Here is an 8740-nt window from a genome sequence, read left to right on the forward strand (position 1 = left end):
GCCTTAGGATTGCCCATTTTTTATGAAATTTGGTTTTTGGAATCCTTGCTGTTGGGTAAACTTCCTACCATTTCGGATTTTTGATTTGTGATGACTTTTTCAGGACACTTTCTAGGGCATAATCGCCATTATAAAGAAATGCTGCCAAAATTTCGACTCAAACCCATAACTAGGCTCGAGTTTAGACTTGTCTTGACCAAATTTACCACATGAGCGGTCGGGTTTTGAAAGAAATGGCCATAGATGGCGAGAAAAAGCCATTTTCAAGGCTTGAAAGGCTTGAAATCACCCTTACCGAGGCTCGTCGTCATTTGACGCGGCCTAATCTACTCCAATTTTGCAGGTGACATGGCTTCTACGTCGGGAAGGGCTCCCATGGACGTGGACACCGACTTCGACCCTTCTCTTACTCTTGAGGAGGTGTTCGAGGAGGATTTCGAGGAGGAGGATGTCGAGAAGGTCCCGAGGCGGCCCAACGTAGGACGAGGTGGTCGCCAGCTAGCGGGGGAACCAGAGTAGGCTGAGAAATGAGATGGTCGACATTTCATTTGGGCAGCGGAGAGCCACCTGTCTTACAGGACGGCGAGGAGCTTGGTAGACTAGACTTATAATTTCTTTACTAATTTCCTCCTTTATTCATCGATAATTTCATTTCTCATTCGCTTTGTGCTAAAGATAGCATTTTCTTGAATCGATACAGGAGGCCGGGAACTTGAGGTCCTTCTCTGGTTACACGACGATGATGGAGGCCTATGGAGCTTTGACGGAGGAGGAGAAGGCCATCATCGAGTTGGGAGCCTTCGGAGCCTTGGTGGGAGCGTGGAGGGCGATCAAGGCAAGGAAGCTTCGGGCTAACCTTTGCCTGATTCGAGCCTTCCTCGATCGGTTCTGGGACACGACCTCAACCTTTCACATGCCTTTTGGGGAGGTCGGGGTCACGTTGGAGGACTACGGTATGATCTCTGGTCTGCCGTGTGGAGAGGGTGATGTGGTGTGGCCGTTAATGGCCATGAGGGTGGACTCGGCTGAGGCCAGGAGGCTGATCGGCTGGAACCTGGCAGAGGGTGCTGCAGCGGTTCCCGGGTTAGTGCCGAGTACCTACGTCAGGGACTACTTTGCGGGTAGGACCCCGGCGTTGGTGACGATGGATGGGAGGAAGGTGGCTCCTCCTGCTTGTACTGTGGAGCAGAGGGCTCGTATGTGGCTCTGGTGGTTCTTATCTTCGCTTTACCTCAGAGACAAGGGGGAGAAGGTGTCGACAAAGCTTGTCCCGTTCCTTTCTGACCTGAGTGACCTAGGCCGTTGGGACTGGGTTACTCCTGGCTTTACGGTCCTCTGTCGCTACATGAGGGCCATGGTCCGTCCTGAGCTGCTGGAGAAGGGGACTTCTCCTGATACTGTCGGTCCGGGACTGCTGTTGGAGGTAGGAACCTTCATTTCGTATCATGAAAGATCATTACTTCTTCTTTGCTATCGAATTGTGAAAGATCATTATCAATTGTCTTATTTTACAGGCGTGGGTGTACTCTTACTTTCCGGGCTTCGCGCCCAAGAGGACGGAGCCTGAGCGAAGGGCTTACCCAGTTGTGAGGGACTGGGTGGTGTGTCGTAGGAAGAGTCAGCGCTTTTATTACGATGATTGTCGACGGGGTGTGAACGCCCTGAAGTTGAGTGACGTAAGTATTTTCAATCATTCTTCCCTTATCGTTGTTCATTGCTCCTCAGAATTGATCATAAGAATGATCCCTTGTTTACTTGCTTCAGTGGGTGCCCAGACCTTGGGTGGACTATCCTGACGCTCCGCCTTTCGTGGCTGAGGTCCTTCAACCTAGGAGTACTAGTCGGCTGCTGCTGAGGACGTCTATGGGACCAATATGGTACCTGGGCGAGCGTTTGACTCATCAGTGCTCTCGTGACGCTTTCACGGTTCCCATCGACCCTCCTCAGACGATGTTTAGGGAGCCTTATGATGCTGAGAGGGAGGCTGACTTGGCGGGTGTTGGTGGTGATCCTCTTCTCCTTCCTGGCGAGGAGTACTCCTTGTTTGTTCGCTAGAGGCTGGCGTACTGGCCGATCGTGGTAAGTATTCCACTTTCCCTCTTTTTAATTGTCTTGATAAACTGACGAATGATCATCGAATAAAGAATTAATCTGAATTTTGCTGGAGATCGAGGTGGCGGGCGTCGAGCCCCCAGCATACCCCGAGACCCTTGAGTACACTGACGCGGTAGGGATGATGACGATCTTCGAGCTCCGTAACTTCGGCAAGGAGGTGACAGATGCTGGCCTGGAGGAGTGGCAGCACTTGGTTAGGAGGGTAAGCCCCCAGCTTCAGTTGTCTTTTGCTGTCTTTATTGCATAAGAATGCATTTGTTCATTTCATTGAAAATTTTTTGTTTATTGAAATACAGGTGGCGCCGTCTCGGCATGTGGCGCTGTGGATGGTGGCCAACCGGCTGTGGGCTACAGCCATCGAGGCACTCGTAGGTGGTCGAGGACGACAGGTATGAACCTCTCATTTTCTTTATTTTGAATTTTGTTGTAATTTCTCGCGTTTTGTTTGAAATGATTGAAATAAGGCATTTTTTTATCATTTGCAGAGGGAGCGTGAGCTGGCGCAGTCCCAGGAGGAGACAGCTCGCCTGTTGAGAGAGTTGGAGGTCAGGGACGCCGAGATTGCTGCTCTCAAGGTGAGGGTCGCCGAACGAGGTGGCGAGCAGGAGTAGCTGTCTTTGTTTTCGTCTCTTTTGTTGTTGACAGTATTGTATATACTTGTACATTTTGGACTTCATTTTCGGATTTTTCGGACTTGTTTTGGGCGAGAGCCCCCATTTTGATGTATATATAGCATTTTGGTTGTATATATGATGGCCCGAGTGCCTTTGCTGTTGGGTTGTCTGTTTGTTCCTGCAGGTTAGCTTAGAAACAAGTTTGGTAGATGACGGTTTACGCCGTCATGCTGCCGAAAATTACATAGAATTGCACATAAAACGATACTATACACATGGCTTAAATTAGCGCGAAATGAGAAAAAAGACCTAAAAAATGCGAAAAATTGCCCAGAAATGATCGGACGGTAGGGAGGGCTACCCCTTAAAAAAAACTTAAAAAGAAATGTGTAAGTTTGGAATGTAATGTCAAAAGGGGAGTGAAATGATTCCCCCAAAAAAACAAAATAAAAGAAAATGGGTAAGTATACTTGTGTAGCGAAAAGTGTCGATCTTGTCTCGAGAAGCGAACCCGGCAATTATTTGGAAACATAAAAGTTGGTAATTTGACGGAATTACCAAAATAATAACCTATAGGAATAGAAAATTATAGCCAAAATAAATTAGGAAAGATCCAAAGCGGAAAATCACAGAAATCCCTCTGGGGAAGAGGCGCAGTAAGAGCTGCGACCCTTCGAAGAGGCGCAGCAAGTGCTGCGCCATTTCCCCAGTTGGTCAGTTCTGACGGAAATTAGGAAATAGGTTTTAGTATAAATAGAGACGTCGGGGAAGCTTTTATTCACATAATTCCTCCATCTCTCTTCCGTCTATTTCACAAAAGCTCTCCTATTTTCATAGAAAAATCAAAAATTATGGATGCCTTTGAAAACCGTCTCAAAGAGTGGACAAATGAGTTTACAAACGTTAAGAAGCATGACATGAGTGCTTTTAATTTTGGCTCAATCTTGAGTCTCAAATTGGTGAAGGTTGTGAAACCTTTCTTGGATGCTTGTCTTGAATATTAGGATCCTAATTTCCATGTGTTTGCCTTTCCTGGAGGCGATATTTGTCCTTTCCCTGAGGAAATTGCTGCAATTGGAGGATGGGATCCAGAAAATGCGCCTGCCATACCCTCTAGCTCTCAAGGGTACAAAAGTAAATTTAGAGATTTGTTTGGACTGACTAAAGCGGAGGTTGATCACCTTGTGACCTCAAAAGGAGTCTGTATGTTTGACTTCATTGACCGATTCATAAACAGGGAAGACCCTTCTATCTCTTATGTGGCGAGGCGTAGGGCGTTTGGGTTTTGCTTACTGCATGGTTATGTCCTCCAAGGGTATGTTGATAAGGAAATGAGAGGGGATCCCCATTACTTGAGCTTGGTTGAACAGATGGAGCTGCGCAAGAGCCCAGCGTGTCTGTGCTTAGGAGAGATCATTTTGGGGCTGGATAATAGAAAAGCCAACCGCGAGCTTCCTTATTTGGGAAGTCCTATCATTTTACAGGAAAGAACCTAAGTCTCTCTTTTGTATAATGCCAACCGTTTTTTTATTATTCTTTTATTTTTTTGGTTTTTTCTTTTTTGGTTTTTTTTTTCTTTTTTTTTGTTGGTCATTAATTCCCGTCTGCCTTGTAGGTTTGGCTCATGGAGCGTTTGCGTTCGATCGAGCCCCCAGTTAACGTGCCAGGATATCATGCTCGGTCAATTGCGATGAGAACCAGGCTCTACATGGTGGATTTCACTCGAGTTTGAAACTATTGGGAGAACAAGTTGAAGAATGAAGGTGGTCCTTCGATCCGATGGATTGTGCCATGGTGACATCTCAGGTCAGTCACTGGAGTTTCATCTTTAGATCCTACTCGGTCAGTTCGCATTCCTGGCTTGGAATTCATGATATGTATCTTCCCGGAGAGATTGATGAGGCAAGTGGGCCTTAAGCAGAAGATTCCAAAACTTGACACCATTCCTCAGACTGCATTGGCACATACTACCGAGAGTCATCGAGAGTGGGCCCTCAAGTGGGCTCAGAGGAACATGTGGTTCATACTGTCTCATGTTGGTTCCTTATGGGTATCGGATGCATACTTGCAATGGAGGAAGGCTACTACTCCCGAGGAGCGTGAGAAATTGAGGAAGCGCGAGCCTGTTGACTACAAGATTCGTGAGGTAGCGAAGGAGAACCAGAAGTATCTGGCTGAGGGGGAGGAAGAGGCCGGTTTCCGAGTCGTTCATCCATCGAAGTAACCGAAGACCGCTCCTGCCGTAGAGATGGTGGTGGATCAAAATGATAAGACTAGACCGTGAGAGAGACCTTTGGTGATTAGGTCAGAGATAGCGCAGGAGCGCCCGGCTCGTGGTCGAGACAAGAAGTATGATAAAAATGACAAAGGCAAAGGGAAGATGGAAGAGTAGCCTAAGTCGTAGTATTATTTATTATTATTATTATTATTATTATTATTATTATTATTATTATTATTATTATTATTATTATTATTATTATTATTATTATTATTATTATTATTATTATTATTATTATTATTATTATTATTATTATTATTATTATTATTATTATTATTATTATTATTTTGTAAGAAATGGCGGGGGTTTTAGAATCCTAGCCTAGCATTTATTTTTATCATTTCATATTTTGTGGCGTATTATTACAACTTATGAGGCAAATGAATAAAAGATTAATTAGTTATGAAGCTATTGTATTTTCTTTTCATTATTCTTGTCGAATTTCAAATGCAAATGCAAATGCAAATGTCCTTCTATTTACATTTTAAAATAATGGGTTCTATTCTGTGAAGGATTGCCTACGTATTCATTTAAAAAAAATTAAATCAAACCCTTGTGCGTAGTTCGAGTGAATGTAAAAGAATAAATGTTCTAAGCAAGAGCTTGCAATGAATTAGAAAAATAAGCATGAGCTTTACTTACTCCTAAAATACAACTCAATTTATTTGATGATATGAGGATGACGAATTGTCAAAATGAAAGAGCAAGAGGACGAGTTCTTCATATCTATCTCTCTTCCAATCAGCTTCTGGAATTTGACTTTCGAGCAGAATGCGTAAGGACGGGATTTCTAGCTCAACTGGTTGTACAGCTTCTATGCCATAAGTTAAATAGAAAGGAGTAGCCCCAGTGGGCGTCTAACTGATGTGCGATAACCCCATAATGCGAATGGTATCTTACTGGGCCAATCGCGATAATTGTCGATCATTTTCTTGAGGATTGTGACGACATTTGATACTGTCGTTTGTGTACCAAAAATAAACCTAATTATACTAACGGAAGCTAGTGATAAGTAGGGTCGATTCTCCACAGGGAGGCAAGATATCTATCTAAAGGTCCGTCTATCTAAGTCACAATATGGGGGTTTTGATTTGATTTCTAAACTACTAAAGGATTAAAGGAAAGAAAAATTAAGCAGGAGCAATTGAAACGAGAAAATACGATATAAGTGATCAGATAAAGAGAGTATGCCAGGATTTCGGTTCACCATGGTAGTCTATCGACTCAGTTGCAAATAGCCGAGACAATATACTGTGAGAAGGATAAGGGAAAGGTCCTTCCGGTCCACTTTCTATCCTAGATTTCCACTAACTTAACTTCCGTCCTCATTAGGGTAGTCTACTGTTCATAGAAGGTCTATTTATTCCAATCTTCCGATCCAGGAGTAAAGTTAACTAGATTAATGTAATTTAGAAGCGTGCACTAAACTGAATTGATGTTACAATTAAATTGCTATGGGGACAGATTCTCACATATAAATTATCTAGCCTATTCGCTACATCGTCACAATCCTACCATGGATCCCCTAATCCTAACATATAAAGAATTAGCTACACATGTTATTAAGGGTGTCAAAAATAATAATGATAAGAATGCTAATGAAAGACATAATGAAATAATAACAATATAGCATAAATAAAACTAGGGCAAGAGTAATAAAGAGACAACAAGAATTTAAGCAAACAAGTATTAAGATTAAGAAGAGTAGAAGAATGATTACAATCGATACGAATCCGGCATAGAGAACAATCCAAAAGCAAAGGAAAAGGTTGAAAGATTAAGCAGTAAAGTGATTAAGAGATTCAGAAGTTTTTGTAGTAGAAAGTATGTGAAAAGATAATTAATGACCTAATTACGACTTCCTTATATAGGGAAGCGTAATACTTAACAAGATAAAACATCACGGGCTTAGTAAACCCGCATAAGCTAATAAACCTCTCGATCGAGTGGATTCAAACCACTCGATCGAGGTCTTCTCCAGCATTTCCTCTCTATCGAGCAGATAAAGCTCTCGATCGAGGAACTCCAATAATCACCATTTCGATCGAGCAAATAGAATCACTCGATCGAATCCTCGTGTCAGCCAAACCACTCGATCGACCATCAGTTCTTCTCGATCGAGTGCTTTTCCACCAAGTCAGCCTCTAACTCGTATTTGACAGCTCCCTTGACCTTCCTTCACGCACTCCAAGGCACGTCTCTTGCTCCAATAACTCCCGTCTCCTCATAATGCATGCTAAATAGGACGAATAGGGTGCGTCTTCACTAATTCCAGGCTCATTTATGCAAATTAGAAGAAACAAACCAAAGTAGCCAATTCGGAGCATTTTGCAATACATAACGATACATAAAGGCATAGAAATGCGTGCAATAAAAGACTAAAAAGACTATATAAATTGCACGTATCAAATCTCCCCAAACCGAACCTTTACTCGTCCTCGAGTAAACTAAATGCAAACTAATGGAACGGAAATGAAAACTCAGAGCTACCTATAACTTGTCTACTTGAACCAATTTAATGCGAACGAAAATTAACAGTCATAACTACAACAGTCAATACCCAAACGAGTTATAAGATGTCCATAAATAAAGCTGACCTATCGACCTTATAAGACCAACAAAATCGGACTCTGACGGGGTCACTCTTCTCTCATGAAGCAAAGGGTGAAATATATGTATAAGAGAGAAGGAGAAACAGTCACTCACCTAAACTGCGACCTACATAACATGCATGCAACAAAAATGACAAGACGATACAAGCACTATGCACACATTCCAACCAACAATAATGTCTGTCACAGCCGAGGGCTTACAAATGATATAGGAAATTGAGGCCATAGGTGAGAAAAGGCAAAACAGATTATGGAAATGTGGAGGTAAAGAGTCAAGCGAGTTCCTAAAGAAGACCAAATAAGACCATCCGAATCTCAGCTGACTAGAAAATAATGTGCAAATGCCCTTCATGGCATACAACTGACTAACCAAATATACTGTCTCCTCAATAAGATGTAAATAAAGACGGAGGAGTGAGACCGTCACAAACTTCCCTTTTTTAACACGGTCTCATTTCCAAAACCAATTAACTTTTTTCATTCATTTTTTTTCTTTCTTTTTTTCTTCTTTCACGTCTGATTCAATCTTTTTCTCAATTTTTTTCTTTTTTTTTTCTTCTTCTTCTTCACGTCTCATTTCTTTTTTTCTTTTTCAGCCCTTCTCATTTTTCCACCAACTCCAAACAATGAAACGGCCAAACTCGCACAAGGATAAACATGCCACAAAAGTCACACTAAACTAGCTTGACTGGGCAGGCTGAATTTTGGGTGTAGCTAATGGGTCAAAAAGGCTATATTTGGCTAAAGTGGAGCTAAATGGGTGAAAATGAAAGAAAGGGGAAATTTGCAAGCGCCTCCCTGCATGTGACACCGACCACAAACCCGAATGCATGCATTTGACAAGAAATCGAATTTCATAAGTGTGCAAAAGTGATGAACATGTAATGCAAGGAGAACTACTCTCAATTCCTAATGAACTGGTCATGAATGTCGCCAGTTATATATATGGCTCTAAAACCCAGAAATTGTAAAGTAGGTTGCCAATCTATCAGGCCAAGTCTACACAGTCAGCTATATTTGAACAAAAACTCGTCGATATGCGCAAGACTAAGCTAATAACTGTCAATAAAAATGCAAGGCTCAAGTAAAAATGACAAGTTACAGTGCAATATCATCACGGA

Source organism: Silene latifolia, chromosome 10, assembly GCF_048544455.1.
Source record: "Silene latifolia isolate original U9 population chromosome 10, ASM4854445v1, whole genome shotgun sequence".
Classification (NCBI taxonomy): domain Eukaryota; kingdom Viridiplantae; phylum Streptophyta; class Magnoliopsida; order Caryophyllales; family Caryophyllaceae; genus Silene; species Silene latifolia.